This window comes from Vipera berus (genome assembly GCF_964194415.1).
Source record: "Vipera berus genome assembly, chromosome: 3".
Lineage (NCBI taxonomy): Eukaryota > Metazoa > Chordata > Lepidosauria > Squamata > Viperidae > Vipera > Vipera berus.
The window spans coordinates 61513366-61531408 of record NC_138204.1 but is presented as its reverse complement, the minus strand read 5'-3'; the positions used below and the strand labels follow the sequence as shown (position 1 = coordinate 61531408).

The window sequence follows — 18043 nt, the reverse complement described above, 5'->3', positions numbered from 1 at the left end:
CGTAAATACACTTCTTATTTATCTCATTTCCATATCAATGTTAGTAGTACAATATTAAAATGGTAGTCATTAGGATACCAATTGCAAGGTGGAGAAAGAGGAGGAGGACAATATAATATTCTTATTTTTCATTTATAGTTTCCACATATTAAAAATTAACCAAAATTTCTTCCGTTTCAACATTTAATACATCCTTTCATGTCACTACATCCAAGTATATTAGTTGCATTCTATCATTCTTAACATTTATACATCTTAATCCATGTCATTTAAAGAGCTCAATATTTCAATGTTAGTATTCATACATCTGTGTTTTATTTTTTATTAATCAGCATTTTTATCTACTCATCAAAACAATCTCTCGTAATCCAAGTGCAATCTTGTCTGTTTTGGTATTATCTATTTCAGGCCTCTTAAGAATGTCCATATTTCTTCAATCTTATTCTTCCTTTCTTCCTTTGCCATGTCATTTTTTGCTTCTATGCCTCAGGGTCATCAAAGCATTCTTGTGTTGTTATATCATATTGAAGTAGCCCTCCAGTTTCCATTTTTGAAGAATTGAGGAGTCTGTTAACAGCACCAAATCTTCTCATTATTTTCACCTCTTGATATAACTGTCCTGGACTGAATATTTTTTTTCCATCTGTTTCCCATTATGATCTTCAAAAGTCTGTATTTGTTGAATATTTAATTCTTCTGCCAATGTATTTGATTGTTCAATTTCTTCTGTTAAGTTCTTTCCCGATAAAATATTAGTTGTAGTCACAGTTTGAGTTTGTTTCTTTGAGATGCTTTCTAATTCTTTTCCCATTTAGCTGACTATATATCTGAGTAGCAAATGCTTCAGGAAAAACTCATAAAGGGGGTAAATCATCAGATTATCTTCCAGAGGAATCTAGTTATCTAATTGGAAATGGAATGACTTCAGTTGATTCAGTCAGAATAACTGAGGGACCATGAAGCTCTTGGTATAGCTATCCCACAAGATAAAAGTCATAGTATAAAGGACCATATAGGGCATTAAATAGAAACATTTTAATTAACTCATCCCCAAAATATCGCTGTTTAGTCTCTGTCTAGATGTATTCAGGGCAGGGAAGCCAACCTTGATTTTATTATTCAACTGTGCTTACTGATTGGGAGATTTTTCTAACATTCAGTTGAAATCTTCTTATATGTAATTTTAAAGCATTATTCTATGTCCTTACTCTGGAATTGTACAGAACAGATCTTGACCTCCTTCTACCTAGCATCCTTTCAAGTATCTAAACATCCCTATGGTATCCTTGTCAAAAATTCTCTATTCTTTCAGTTTTGACTCATTAGTTTCCCGTCTATCATTCTCATAGACCATCTTTGAATTATTCCTCTTTCTCTGAAACCTTTTTCAAGTATGATGCAATATTCAAAATGGACTTTGAGCAAAGGAGAATGAAGTAGAACAATGACTTCCTGTTATTTGGAAGCTATACTGTTGATCCAGCTTCAAAGAACATTTGTCTTTTTACAGCCACAGTGCATTAGTGACTCATACTCACTTGGTATTGTTCCACAATGATCTCACTGCTTTATCCAAGGAATTAATAGTAAATATTGTCAAGTAGTATTATTTAAGTACAGTTTCTAAGCCAACTAAATGACAGAAAAGATTCCCTGTTGGAGAAAGACAAAGAACATGTCTGAATGAACACATGAATATTTCCTATGTTAAGGACTACATTGAGATGATAAGATAATTTATCATTGCTTGAAGTTTGTTAAAATTTGCTTTTTAAAATCTGAAATATGTTTTCACTTCATTCAGTTTTAGATGTCTGTAAATTGACAACTCCAGCATGAGACTATCACTTTCCTCAATATTTCTTCCGTTTCCACTTTTTAAAGCTTCTCTCTTTATTAGCATTAAGTTGTTATCTTCTTATATTCTCTGAAAGAAAAAGTTCATAATAAGACAAGTCAGGAATTTCCAAGAAAAAAAAAACTTTGGCATAATTTGTCTCCCAATAGATGGGATGATAGTAATCAGTGCTATTTTATACTTTTTTCATAGATTCATATATTGCTTTTGACCATCATCATCCACATATTGCCAGATGGGCAGAAAAAAATAGAAATGAACACAATTGCTATTTGTTCTCCACTTTTAATCAAGACATTCTCCACATAATTATTAAATACATTCATTATATTATTTTCATTATATATTTGGTCTGTTAATTTTTTATTTTGACAAATGTTTTAAAGTGCAGCCATGATTTTTGAAATGATTAAAAGCTCTTAACGTGAGGAGCGACACCAAGATTCTTTTGTTTCTGTTTCTGTTGAACAAATTGTTTCCTTCAACTGCTATATTTAAAGGGGCCCTGGTGGCACAGTGGTTAGAATGCAGTATTGCAGGCCAACTCTGCCCACAGTCTGGAGTTAGATCCTGATCTGCTCAGCTTTCCATCTGAGGTCAATAAAATGAGGATCCAGATTGTAGAGAGCCATATACTAACATTTGTAAATCACTCAGAGAGTGCTGTATAGATTTAGGTGCTATTGCTATATTTCAGTCATGGTACTCATCTGGTCCCTATAATACCTACATATTTGACTTTTTATACCAAGGCTTCAGCTCATGTTGTTTATTTCGCATACTGGATCTTAATGCACTAATAATGAAGGCCATAAACTTCCTGAGTTTCATTGTATGATTTAATAAGCCTTATTACAGCACCATTTTTACATGTTTCTGAAGTATGTAACTCATTATTTGAGATAATTTATTCAGAGTTTTTTACTCCAACCCACATATGATTTAATTTAAAACCTCTTTGATCAAGCTCACCATACTTTTGCCAAACACATTTATTAATCCTAAACTGATAATAAAACACTTGCTAAACATTAATCGGAATGTTGTCAAATGAGAGCTCAAAGAAACCAAGAAAATACAGTAAAAGTTTATTAAGATAAAAAGGACTGAGAAAGCAATATTCAAAGATAGTTTAAGGTTCAAGAGATATCTATGTCATCATAATGAACAGCTGATACAAAGTCATTGGTTTCTTTCAGTGTATTTCAGTGTATTCTTTCAGTGGTATTTAGTGAAAATTTTGCATCAAGTGCAAGCACAACATTTAGAAAGAGCATAATTCTATTGTAATGTGGAAGTTGAAGAAATTGAAGTACTTGGAATTACTGGAAGATATGCATTGAGTAAGGACATTATAGAGAAGGTGTGTTAATTTGTAAGAGAATTCTTTGTTCAATACTATATCTGTTCAAGTAACATAACACAGACTCTAGAGCTGCATAAAATCAGCTGGATACCATCAGAATAGAATTGGTTGTATAATAGGAAAAAGAAGTTGTACAAAGCCAGCCAGAATACTTTCAGGTACAGATTGTGGAATGGACCATGAATTATTGCTGTGAAACATTTGAGTTAAAGAGAACAGATGTGCCAGCAGGATTTAATCTGGAAGATATATAGTCAGAATACCAATTAGTATAAGGAATAGACCTCTACCTTGTGTGAAAGATAATCTATTAGGAGGGATAAAGGGGGAAAAATGGTGGGAGAAAAAAATTCACAAAATTTCAAGGAGGAATATAGATTTCTGTGAGAACGGCGTTATGTAACAGAATATGTGTGCAAAGAGAAAAAATGAATATATAGTGCATTCATAGAGGTTTTCTGGAGACTGGTGAAATCTATTGATTTGTTGATTAGTTGCATTTATTTATCAGATTATATTCTACTTTCCTCCCAAAGTTCAAACAGTTATCTCCAAAAATACCAATCTTGAAGGGTGATTGAGACCGACTGCCTCAAAATCACCAAGTCAATTTCCACAACTAAGAATAAATCTGAACCTATGTCTCCTCAGTCTTGAGTATAAGCAAGAATGCAATACTCACTTTCAGAAATGAAGTATGGAATTACATTTAAATAGAAAATATTTAATTCAGTTAACTTAAAGAAGAAAAGGTCACACACTCTGTTAGATCATGTGCAGCCTAGCATAATAGCTATTTGACTGTCAGAAGGAAGACAGAAGGATTACAGGAACAAGAAGCAGGAAAGAGAAAGAATGATAGCCCTGAGAATGTCAATTGAAGAGGAAAATCCCTAAACTAATTCTGGCTATATCTACTGCCCCTGATGAACAAGAGGATGAGAAAGTACACTAAGGGCATATCTGGACTAACCGCAGAAGTGGTTCTTCCCACCACTTCCTCGCATTATGCACCATCTCAGGATTCCTATCACTTCATGTGGATGCTGGATCCAATATCTGAATAACGATGTCTTCTGCAGGCAGTATTTCAGCTTAACAAGTCCTTTGCCGTTGGGTTTTGTTTGATCAGTTTCAAAATCCAATAGATGTTTTATATGACCAAGTCAACACTTGACAATCCTTGAGCTGCAATTACATATTCTGTTTCAACTGAGAGGGCAATAGAGTCAATAGATGTTTCTTATAGCCCAGGTGATAACTCCTCCATAATAGATCAGATTGCCACTGGCAGACGTTCCATTTACCTTTGGGCTCAATTTTCATCCAGGTAGCTATAAGATTACTGTTTGCAGGTAACTTTAAACTCACGTCTACAGTTCTTTTTAGATCCTTTCGGACTGCAGCTCAACCTTTTGTGTGTGCTTTTTCTGTACAATATACTTTTTGCTGCTACAGTTGCTGGATGCATTCCAGCTGAGGTATCCAAGAACATTCCTGTTGTTGTTCTGTCCAGACTGCTGCATTGTTGAGTCTTGGCTTCATTGCTTTAAGGAAATCTGCTTCTAGAAGCTTGTTTATTTCATTACCTTAACTCACCAGAGCCATTAATTTCTGTTTTGGTTAAAGAAGTTTCCATCTTCTCTTTCAGCCTGTGCCCTGAGATAATAGGAGGTCTCTCCCAGATTTTCTGTTTCTCCTTTATTTCCTCATTTAGGTATTTATAATTTCCTCACTATCTTCTTCATCTTCATGACACAAAATGAAATTATCAGCATATCTTTCACCCTCTCATCTGAAGTATAAGCAAGGATTACCTTTACCTCCTGCAAATCTCTCTTAAAAATCTGTTTGGTTTAGCATTGTACTCCAGGCTCTTGCAGGCCGTAAATGTTCTTTTGCAGTTTGCACACACATCCTATTTTTCCAGGTTCTATCAATGATCACAATGCTTTCTTGTTATTGCAACTGTACAGTCACAGTCAATCCTTGTTGAGAGGACTACTCTGATCAGGCCTTCCATTAACACCTGGGTTTTGTTTTTCCTCGAAGTACATGGAAGTATGCAATTGATTCGTTTCTGTGGCAGAACCAAGAATTCTATACCTTTTGCAGCTCAGGTTATAGGCATTAAATAGCCGAGAGCATTGAAGAACTCAGAGAAGAAGTGCAAGATTGGAAGACATGGAGAGACCTGACCCATAGAATTGTCAAGAGTCCAATGGAACTGAATGGATAACACCATCATCATCATCATGATCATCATCATGATCATGGTCATCATCATCCGAATAGCTCTTGATCACTTTTACAATCTTGTTTTTCCCCTTTTTTTCATTGAGAATATATAAGCAAACATCTTGAATCCCAATACCCCTATATCCTTAATATTTGGGTTATTTCCATTCTACAACAGAAATGTTATTTCTTCTCTTCCATTTTGAGAACAACCTGTTTTGCAGGCAAGTTGCCCTTATATTGTTTCTCTTCAGTATTCAGTAGTCTAGCATTGTGTCCTTTTCAATAAAAAGTTCTTTTTCTCCCCTTTCTGCTATAACATTGGTTCTATAACATATGAGATTGCTTTCTCATGCTTCATACCTTCCTTTAAGTACAATATGTTGCATACATTGTCATTATTCCTTGTTTTGGGCTTTTTCCCAAATGTGTTGCTCACTCTGGTTGCATATTCTTTGAGATTTCAAAATACATTACTTTTCTCTTTTAAAAATGTATGTGAAACCATATTTTGTTTTTTTTTAACAAATTTTATTGATTTTCTAATATTACATTCACATATTTGAAAAGCAACATGGTGGCTGGGTAGTAGTAATTCAATTACATACAGATATCATTAGTACAGATTTCAAATTGCTACCATAAACATTTCCTCTCTTTTCCCCTTCATATATACTGTACTATCTATTTGTAGATTTAAAGACAAGTTTCATCCTATCAATCACATAGAAAATAACTTTCTTACATATATCCATGGTTTTTAGTTTACACATATTCTAATTGTTTTAACATACAATCTTTTAGACAATCAATGACCTAATAGATTTTTCAATTTTAATTTCCACTAACATTTAGATTGAACATTTGATATTTATCATTCCCAAGATTTTAGTATACTCCCAATTCATCTATCACCATTACTCACAAAATCTAATATTCAAAATACACATCCCCTTTACTAAACTTCTCACCCTCTATGTCAACAAATTAAGGATACAATATGATATCCTTCCTTTTTGCTAATTTTCAGTTGTTGTTTTTTAAGTAGTAATCAAAATTTCTTTTTATTTCAATATTTAATACTTCCTCTCTTCCTCTTTGTATCTGCTATCTCTTGCTTAAACTGATAATTTTCGTTTTTAACATTCCATATAGACCTATTTATTACTTTCAACAATAGGTTTTTAACTTGTCTACATTATTCACCTTTACATGACCTTTATGCACAAATCAATATTCAAATTAGCTATTAATATTTATACTGCTAAATTTTAATGACCAAAATTTATTCTTTATCTCAGTTCATAACAATGTCTTGTGTTCAACATACACATCTTATCTATTTAAGTACATTCTGTTTCAGATTTCAGTAAGATGGTCAAAACTCCATTCTTCTTGAGTCTTATTCTGACTTTTTTCCTTTGCCAAATCATCTTCCATGTCCTTGTTTTTGGGTCACCGAACCAATCTCCTTGTAATATCGTGCATATTAATTGATATTGGCACAACCATCCAATCGCCATTTTTTTGAGAGGACATGTAGGTCTAGTGGGTCATCTCTTTATTCTTCCATATCGACGTAGTTGTTCTGAATTATTTGTCTTCTTATCCAACTGTTCTTTTTCTAGATCCTCCAGTTCCTTCTGAGTTGTATAAGAAACCTTTTCCGTTTTGCAAGTTGTCAGTGTCTTTTCTGGATATTCAAATATCAATATTTGTTTAATAGTAGATTCTTCTGTCATCGTACTTGAATGTTTCATTTTTTCTATTGTATTTTGTATAGATGATTCTTTAGTTGTGGTCAAAGTTTGGGCTTTCATATCTGGGCTGTCTTCTTTTTCCTTCACATAGCCTCTTAGTATTTCATTGGTTGTGGTAAGAATTTGGATTAGTGTTTTCAACATAGTGAGAGTTTGTTGATCTTCCTCCATAAATAAATTTTGTTCCTGGTCTTCTTCCATATTGGTATTTTAAGCTAAAGGCTTTACACTTAGAAAATCCAAAAGAGAGAAAAAAAATTTTCTAGGTAGAGAACACAAAGCCTTTCACAGCTGTTGTTTCAAAGTTCTCAAGGTTATGTATCTTATTTATTTCCCTGGGCAGTCAGCCAGGACCCTTTTAAAGTTTCCCTTTGAGTCCCAAAGTTGTCTTAATCTTTTCAATTTTTCTTTTTTTTCCCCATAAGGAGTAATCCAGATTTCCAACAGAAGTAGACAATGAAAAATAGGAAATAAAAAATCTTTCAATCCACATGCTTTGAGAAATAAAGTTCCAATTGGGATTCAGTTACTTTTTCAATGTTTAAAATGCCCCTGGGTATTTAGTCCCCGCTCTTTCTGGAAGGAAGAAAGGAAGGAAGGAAGGAAGGAAGGAAAGAAAGAAAGAAAGAAAGAAAGAAAGAAAGAAAGAAAGAAAGAAAGAAAGAAAGAAAGAAAGAAAGAATTATGATCCTGATATGGAGATCTTTCTCTTTCCCCAGTTTGCTTTCTAAGACTGAAATTTTGTAAATATTTTTGAACAAAACTCAGTCTAGATTTTTTTTTAACCTGGGAGGAAAAGAAAAACAAATTCCAGTCTAAATCTCAGTTTATGGAGCAAAAACAAGTTGTAGTTACCAGGGACAATTTTACATCTTGCTGGTCCAAGTCTCTTACTGTTTGTATTGAATCTGTATACTGTACAGTATGTTCTGATTAAGACTTTTTAATCTACAATTATAAAATGAGGGGAAATTGCAAGGTGCTGTTCTTTCACTGAAATAGTTCTCTCCATATTTGTAAGGCACTTTCTTTGGTATGAATAAACAAAATATCACTGAGTGCCAGCTATATATTTTCCCCTTGTTTTCTTGATTGTAGCATATGACCCCTTCTGGTTTGTTCTTCTAGATTTAGCTGTTTGGTTCTTTTAGGACTTGGGTCAGCAGATTCAGGGGCATTCTCACTCAAAAGATTATCAGGTAGGGGCGGGGGTGTGGCAGTAGCTATCAGGGAGACCTTATGTCCGCGGGAGACCACCGTTCCTCAGATAGTCGGGTGTGAGTCTCTCTTTTTGAGATTTGGTCCGGGGGCGCAGTTGGGCTTGCTGCTGGTGTACTTTTCGCCTAGTCGCGCAGCGGCAGCCCTGCCTGAGCTACTCGATGTCCTCTCTGGGTTGGTGATTGAGTTCCCCAAACTTATGGTTTTGGGTGACTTCAATCTACCATCCCTGGGAGGTTCATCTGAGTTAGCTCGGGAGTTCATGGCTTCCATGACGGCCATGGACCTGACGCAAGTAATTTCTGAACCAACTCATGAGGGAGGCCACACCCTTGACCTGGTTTTCTTATCTGGACGGTGGTTTGATGATCTTGGTGGGGGCTCTCCATTTATTATGCCCCTGTCATGGACCGATCATTACCTCCTGCGGCTGGTCTTCCGTTTTGCCACCCCCCGCCGTGGGGGTACGGAGCCAACTAGATGGTACCGCCCCAGGCGCTTAATGGATCCTGACAGGTTCCAGGCAGTGCTGGGGTCCCCACCTGCCTCCGTTGCTCACAACTCGGCGGATGCCCTAGTGGAAGCCTGGGAAAGGGCGGCCACTGGGGCACTTGACCGAGTTGTACCCTTGAAGCCCCTGACCCGGTGCAGATCCCAACGAGCTCCATGGTTCTCTACGGAGCTCCGGGAGATGAAGCGTCGGAAACAGGGCCTAGAGAGCTGTTGGAGGTCCAGCCGATCCGAATCCGACCGGTTGCGACTAAGAACCTTTATTAGGTCTTATCTCGCAGCGATGAGGGCGGCGAGGTGTAATTACTTCTCTGCCCTCATCGCGTCCGCAGATAATTGCCCGGCCGCCCTGTTTAGGGTAACCCGCTCCCTCCTTAATCAGGAGGTGAGGGAGGAACCCTTGCAGGGTCGTGCCAAGGAGTTTGGTCAACATCTGCTGGATAAAATCGCTCGGATTCGGGCCGGTCTGGACTCCAACTGGGCAGAGTCCGACGATCAGGACACGGGCGGTCTTGTCGATGTTATCTGGGAGGAGTTTGATTCTGTGACCCCTGAGGAAGTGGACAGGATTATGGGGAGGTTGAGCTCCACCACATCTTTATTGGACCCGTGCCCTTCTTGGCTGGTCTATGCAGCTCGGGAGAGGACACGAAGCTGGTTCCAGGCAGTTATATCTGCTTCTTTGAGTGAGGGTAACTTCCCCGCCATCTTGAAGGAGGCGGTGGTGAGACCTCTCCTCAAGAAGCCTGCCCTGGACCCAGCTGTGTTGAACAACTTTCGTCCGGTCTCCAACCTTCGCTTTCTTGCAAAGGTTGTTGAGAGTGTGGTGGCGCATCAGCTCCCCCTGGTTCTGGATGAAGCGGATTATCTAGACCCGTTCCAATCGGGTTTCAGGCCCGGGTACAGCACGGAGACGGCATTGGTCGCTCTGGTGAATGATCTCTGGAGAGCCCGGGACAGAGGACATTCCTCTGTCCTTGTCCTATTAGACCTCTCGGCGGCTTTCGATACCATCGACCATGGTATCCTGCTGCGGCGTCTCAGGGGATTGGGAGTGGGAGGCACAGTTCTTCAGTGGTTCTCCTCCTATCTCCTGGGACGCTCGCAGTCGGTGTTGGCAGGGGGGCAGAGGTCGACCCCTAGGACTCTCGTTTGTGGAGTTCCTCAGGGGTCGGTCCTCTCGCCTCTCCTGTTCAACATCTACATGAAACCGCTGGGTGAGATCATTCGTGGTTTTGGAGTTGGGTATCATCAGTACGCCGATGATACCCAGCTTTTCATTTTGACCCCAAACCACCCCAGTGATGCCCTCGATGTGATGTCCCATTGTCTGGAGGCAGTTCGAGTCTGGATGGGGAGGAACAGACTTCAGCTCAACCCTGACAAGACTGAGTGGCTGTGCATTCCGGCATCCCGGGACATTCAAAACATTCCACCTCTCTCTATGGGGGGTGAGTTTTTACCCCCCCGTGGATAGGGCTCGCAACTTGGGAGTCCTCCTAGATTCACGGCTTACCCTGGAAGACCATATAGTAGCCGTGACTAGGGGGGCTTTCGCCCAGGTTGGCCTGGTGCGCCAGTTGCGGTCCTATCTGGACTGGGATGCCCTGTGTACGGTCACTCATGCGCTCGTGACCTCTCGCCTGGACTACTGCAATTCTCTTTACATGGGGCTTCCCTTGAAGACCACTCGGAGGCTCCAACTGGTACAGAATGCGGCTGCGAGAGTTGTCTTGGGAGTTTCCCAGTACTCCCATGTTACACCTTTGCTCCGCGAGCTACATTGGTTACCAGTTGTCTTCCGGGTGAGGTTCATGGTTTTGGTTATGATCTTCAAGTCCTTACATGGCATGGGTCCAGGGTACCTTGGGGACCACCTGCTGCCGGCGTCAACTTCCCTCCGCCCTGTGCGTTCCCACAGAGAGGGCCTCCTCAGGGTGCCTCCGGTCAGAGAATGTCGACTGGTGGCCCCCAGGGGGAGGGCCTTCTCTGTGGGCGCTCCGGCTCTATGGAACCAACTGCCGGTTGAGCTCCGAATGGCACCGGATCTTCGCTCCTTCCGGCGCGGTCTGGAGACCCATTTATTTGAACTAGCTGGTCTGGCCTGATGGGGGATGTTAGGGTTTTTTAATGGGTTTCTTATATTGTATTGTTTTTTATCTGGGCATTTGTTTAATTCCCTTCTAATTTTTGTATTTGCTATTTATATATGCCCTGTTCACCGCCCTGAGTCCTTCGGGAGAAGGGCGGTATACAAATTTAATAAAATATAAATATATCTTCCGCAGTTTTCATCACAAAGCAGTTTGATTTTTTTCCCCCTGGTCTCCTACTTGGGTCGCACGTATTGGCTCCTTTTTAACCAATCTGCCTCTTCTGCACACCTCAGAGCACCAAAACAAAATGACATCAGATCAAATCTCAACAACTCCTGTGTATTTGTTTTTATTTAAAGCAATTGTTTCCTTTTGAGCTGGGCTGATGTGAGAGTAGCTTTATGCAACAGAATATTATGTATCCTACATTACAGGCCATTCATTCCTTTAGTTAGATTACAGCTAGATGAGGTATTTGGGCTTTCTGTCTAAATGGGATTTCCTAATTATTTTTTTCTCTCTTTTAAAAAAAAGTGACATTCTTTAACTGCTGTATTATGTTTATTTCATTCGGCATGCATATTCTGCCGCATGAAGCTAGTCCCACGCTATCCATATCAAGCAAGCGAAGTAAGGAAAGGTCTCTTAATCAAGAATGTCAGCAAACAGCTAAAAAGCTAAAGCAGTAATATTTGTAAACTGCTTAATGGCGTTTCACATTTTTTTAAAAAAATCTAGTTGGCACTTGTACGACATTCTTACATTCAATTCTGTGACTGATAGCAAATAAATAATGCTTGATTGCAATGTGCTTTAAGAGTCCTTCGGGAGAAGGGCGGTATATAAATAAAATTAAATAAATAAATAAATAAAATAAATAAGAGGAAACCAAATAAATTGTATGATTTTGAGTTTACTCACTAACACGTTTAGAAAGACCCTTAGGCCATTGTTTCTTTATCTGGATTCATTATCAAAAGCAGCAGCTAAGCAGAAATCAACATTGCTTGAACAGCTTTCAAGGTAGTTAACCTAGCAACTTTGGGGCAGATAGTGTTAGCAAAATTGGGCTGTCCTTACTATGCATTAGATTAGGGGATTTTTCTCCCCATTTTCAGTAGCAAAACTGATAATTCTGGGGGGGGGCAGATATCATTTTAATTAATCGATAAGTATGAAAGTGAGAATGGCAGTCAGAAAGATTAGAGGGAGAAATTTTATCTCATTTTTTTTAAAAAAAATAATAAATATTTATTAGACAAATTATCTACAATTATCTGAGATATTTATAGTAATTTCTTGTTAAAATGTGCATGAGCAGATCCCTAAGCGATCTTGATATTTTTTCAGCAACTGTTAAAGGCAGAGATATCATGATGTTTAACTCTGTACACCATCTAATCTATAGTATATCAACTAAGAGAATAACTTTATTAGGAAGAATAGAATAGAATAGAATAGAATAGAATAGAATAGAATAGAATAGAATAGAATAGAATAGAATAGAATAGAATAGAATCAAGATATAATTGAGCCCTAAGCCATCTAGTGATTAAACAGTATCATGGCACTATTTATATAATATGTCTGAAAATGGCAGTGAGTATTATTGGGGTGCTCTGTTGCTCTGTCTCCTTTTAAAAATATGCAGTATAATGCTTTTGAAGGGAGGCCATTTTGTTCAGTTAGCTTTTTTAATTGCTAAAATGGATACACACATGCATTCCTCCCTTGTATTAAAATAATACATTTTCTTAATAGGTAATTTGGATAATAACACAGAAATTTGTAATAATATACTTTGCAAATAGATTAATTGTTGCATTGGTTTTGCCTTTTGGAAATTATTTAGAATACATGGCCACAAAATGTTAGCATGCCGACTGATTTCTGGAATAATTGTTTGTAGAAGTAACAGGTAAAAGCTTTTTACTTATCAGCTGTGTTAGAAATATTCTTAGAAGCTGGAGGAAGAATACCTGAAAACTCTATGTGCTTAAAATAAAAAAGGCAGACTGAATCGCAAATGTGTCGAGTTTAAATAATTAGCCAGCATAATCATTTGTTAAAGGTTGCAACAGATTTGCAATCAGATGGAGTTCTTAAATTAAGGCTGGCTGTCTTTCAATAGACAGGCTCAAGTTCAGACAAATGTTTATGACCATCATGCAGTAATTATTTAGGATCTTTGATGCTGAAGGCCAAACTTGGATTATAATGGTCCATTTTAGCAATAGAAATCTATCAGACTATTAAATCAAGATGGATGTTAATTTGTCTTTATTCTACTAGAATTAAGATCCTTGAGTAAAGGAGATCATTACAATTAGATTTTGAGAAATACTATTCTGATCATGATTGGAAAATCTGGGTGGTTTATAAATGAAGCAAAAATATATTTTGATATTTAGAAGGTTCTGCATGGTTTAAATATTATTTGAAAGAAATTCTTTGGATTCACACAACTGGAAATAAACTACCTCTCCCTTATTTGTTAAAGTCCTGTTATTTTTCTAAAGTTTTAGAACTGGGTCAGTTTTGCTGAGAGGATTCCTTAAAACAACATCATTTTTTTTCAGGCCAGAGCAAAGTCTGAAAAAGTCATGCTACCTGAATGAAGAACAGACTCCTGCTATTCTCCTGCTAAATTCAAAGCACTTCTTCCCTCAGTTTCAAAGTGCGCCCAGCTGTAGTATTTATGGTTCTTTCTAACTAGATATTTTTGTGCCACTCATGTCAACTCAATATTGATCATACTTTTTCCAGGCAGTGACCCAGAAAGATGCTCAAGCAAATCAAAACGAAGGCACATCTATTGAGAGGCTCTGGAATTTGAAAAGTTTGAAACGTTCATAATATTTCCTTACTTAATTTTCCACAATACAGCAGTATCATACAAAATAAGGCATCTTTTGCTGGTTGTCAGTTCAACAATGAAACAGCATACAAAGATGTTCCCTGAATTCTTCAGACCATTTGTCCTGTGTCCAAGTAATATATATTTATAATATTGGATGTTCCTTTATATTAAACCAACTTAAATAAATTTGGCTTGGTATAGATTTGAGAGATAGTATTGGTTTGATTCAAGGGAAAGTTCTGGAGCCTCTGAGGATAGTTGAATAATGTTTGCTACCATGAGTTAACCTTTACAACAGCTTCTTGTGTATTTGGTAAGAACAGTTGACACATAGGGTAGCTCATTCCTTAACTGCCTCTTTTAATGCAATGTGAATAAGAATAATTACTAGACCAGGGAAACAAACGTTAATGGTAGAGCGTCATGCAGAGGTGTTCTAGGTCAGAAAAGACAAAATGACAGCCGCCACCCTGCAATCAAAGCTCATTTAAAAAGTGGGTGCAATGTTAAACATGATACACATTTTAAAAAAAAAGAAAGTGCATGGTGGTGGCTACTATCTTGATTTTTTTAAAAAAACAAAAACTTCATTATATGCATCCCTGGCTTTATATATTCAATTATCATGCTTCTGTGTCTTCATTTCCTGTAGATATCCTTTGCCTGCAATAAGTGCAGGTCATCTTTATCATAGTATCCCCTAACTTTCAAGCTTCCCATGGCTCTGATTTCAATATTCTGGAAATGATTTAATTATGCTAGTGTAATGTAACTTTGCTTTGGTTTGAAGACTATCAGTTAATAATAATAATAATAATAATAATAATAATAATAATAATAACAACAATAACAACAACAACAACAACAACAACAACAACAATAATAATAATAATAATAATAATAATAATAATAATAATAATAATAATAATAATAATAATTTTATTTGTATACCGCCCTTCTCCCGAAGGACTCAGGGCGGTGAACAGGGCAGACATTTAAAAATACAAAAAATGCAAAAGTTAAAAGAGAATTAAACATATGCCCAAGCTAAAAACAATAAATACATATATTAAAATGACAATAAAAACCCAACCCATCCCCCATCAGGCCAAGCCGGCTTGTTCAAATAAATGCATCTTCAGATCGCGTCGGAAGGAGCGAAGGTCGGGCGCCATCCGGAGCTCGACCGGCAACTGATTCCATAAATCCGGGGCGCCCACAGAGAAGGACCTCCCCCTGGGGGCCACCAAATGACATTCTTTGATCGGTGGCACCCTGAGAAGGCCCTCTCTGTTGAAACAAGGACTGTAAGGCCCAGATTATCCATCAGAATAGAGCTGGAAGGGACCTTGGAGGTCTTCTAGTCCAGCCTCCTGCTCAAGCAGGAGTTCCTATATCATTTCAGACAAGTGGCTGTCCAGTCTCTTTTTTTAAAAAAAATTAATACAAATTTTATTACCGTATTTAAAATATTTAAAAACTTTAGACATGGTGTTATCGGTCTAACATACCTTCTTGTCTTGCATCACTTTTTGTATGTCTTTTCTTAAAAATCTCAAGTGATGAAGCACCCACAACATCTGAAGGCAAGCTGGTTAATTGTCCTCACTATTAGGAAGTTTCTCCTTAATTCCAGGTTGCTTCTCTCCTTGATTAGTTTCCATCCACTGTTTCTTGTCTTGCCTTCTGGTGCTTTGGAAAATAAATTGGGCAGTCTCTCAAATTGTAATATATATGTATACAAAACGTTAACAATAAGTTAAAACCGTTATTTCATTTATTTCTGTGAGGTAAACAAATCTGACAGGAGAACACGCGGGAACTTTGACAGCTGTCAAGTTCCCCGCCAGGGCGCAGGCGCAGCCACTGACAGCTCGCGGCTGTCAAAAACACCAAGCCATGCGGAAATAAGAACTGTCAAGGAAAGACGGCGATGATTGGCTCGGCGAGACGCGGCGCCAAAAGAGACGATCCTGATTGGATCTCACTGACAGCTGCCGGCTATAAAAGCCGGACAAGTTATTCTGTTTTTGCCTTGTTCTAAATAAAGTCCTAGTTCAGTAACCTGTCGTCCCGAGTGGTCCTTCGGCTACTTCACTGGCGACGAAGGTGGGATCGCTCCGGAGCTGAAGTCACGGCCGAGGAAGGGAATTCCCGGCCAAGAGCTGTCACTGGAAGTTTTAACTTCCGAACGGAGCGAGACCAGGACCGGACGACATGGCCAACTTCGGGCGTGTGAGGGAATTCGATACCCGCCATCCGGAGAGATGGCAGTCACACCTGGGGCAAGTCGAGGGGTTCCTCCTCGTCAGCAAAATCACCGACGACAGAGCAAAGGCCGCCGCCCTCCTGTACATCAGTGGGGCCCCGGTATACGACGCTGCCGTTGGGCTGTTCAGCCCGGTACCCATCACAGAAGTCTCCTACGCGGACCTGGTCGACCAGCTCAACAAACATTATATGCCGGCCCACTCGGAGCTGTATTGGCGAGTACAATTCGCCCAGAAGAAGCAGCGACCGGACGAGCCTGCAAACGACTTCATCGCCGGGGTCAGGCATGCCGCGCGTAACTGCTGCTTCCCCGACTTGGAAGACCGCATCAGGGACCAAGTGGTGATAGGCTTGAGGGACGAGCGGCTCCAGAAAAAACTGACATCAAAACCAGACATGAGCCTAGCCGAGCTGACCCGAGAGATAATGGCCTATGAATATAACCACAAGAAAAAACCGACCACCGCAACACCTGAAAGTCCAGCAACCGTATACCACGAGAACGCAACCCTCAGCGACAGCGGCGAGTCAGTGGACTTCACAGACAGTGAAGCCCTTCAGCGCAGGATGGAGCGTCGACAACAGCGGAGAAGCGACACGTCAGATCGCCAAAGAGCCAGAAACCCCCCGCCACCACGACACGAGCAACGGGCCACCTGCGCCAGCTGCGGGGGCAACCATGCCAGGGGAAGCTGCCGGTTCCGGAACGCAAAATGCCACAATTGCGGAAAAACCGGCCACATCAAACCAGTGTGCCGAAGCCGGCCCCGCGACAACGTGCATGATCTGGAGGCCAACCCCCCAGGTAGGCCAACCACCCAGGCCAACAAGGGAAGAGCGCCAGGAATCTTAGTGGGAACAATAGATAAGGTGCATAGCTTAAGTCCAAAAGTGAGGATTAGGGTAAAAATTCAGGGGGTCACCTGCCCCATGGAAGTGGACTCCGGGTCAGCAGTCTCCTTAATATCGTTCAAAATGTATCAGGAGATCTGCCAACGAAGCAATAGGAAAATTCCCCTTAAAAAAACCCAGGTCCATCTAGCAGATTTCCAAAAAAACCCCATTCCTCTAGAAGGGAAGGCTAAGGTCAATGTAGAATACAAAAAATTCAAGGGACCCCTGGAAGTCCTAGTGACTCCAGGGAACCGCACCAACCTAATCGGGCTGAACTGGTTCAGCCCTCTGGGCATCGCCATTACTGGGGTAAACACAGTAGAAGCCTCTAGCCTCGAAGCCGTCTGCAACAAGTATGCAGACGTCTTTGATGGCACACTAGGAAAATACACTGGCCCTCCCATCGCCTTAAAATTAAATCCAACCATCCAGCCCAGAAAGATAAGAGCTAGGAGGGTTCCATTTGCCCTCAAAGAAAAAATAGAGAACGAGCTAGAACGCCTCGTAAGACTAGGGGTGCTGGAACCTACTGAAGGGGGAAGTTGGGAGACCCCAATACTCACCCCAGTTAAACCTAACGGGGAAATTAGATTATGTGCAGACTATAAAGCGACCCTTAACCTAGCCCTCAGCCCCCATGCTTACCCAGTGCCAGCAGTGAGGGACGTCCTTGCTTCCATCCGCTCCGGTGCCATTTTCGCAAAACTTGATCTGACGCAGGCGTACTTGCAACTGCCTGTCACAAATGACACCGCGGAAGCTCAAACAATTGTCACCCACCGCGGTGCCTTTAAAGTGAAAAGACTCCAATTTGGCATATCGGCAGCCCCGGGTATCTTCCAAGGTATCATGGAAAAAACCTTAAAAGGGATACCCGGGGTCTGCCCCTATTTCGACGATGTTCTCATCGCCGGAGAAGACGAAGCAAACTTAGCTGACAGACTGTCAGCCGTGCTGAGCCGACTCAGAGAA

The 18043-nt window shown here is 39.7% G+C and overlaps 1 protein-coding gene across 1 annotated transcript in view; it reads left to right on the top strand.

Moving 5' to 3' along the window:
• Window positions 1-18043, top strand: part of BEND5 (BEN domain containing 5) — a gene marked incomplete at its 5' end in the record, with an annotated part of 887332 nt that overhangs the window by 542178 nt on the left and 327111 nt on the right. The window lies entirely within an intron of this gene.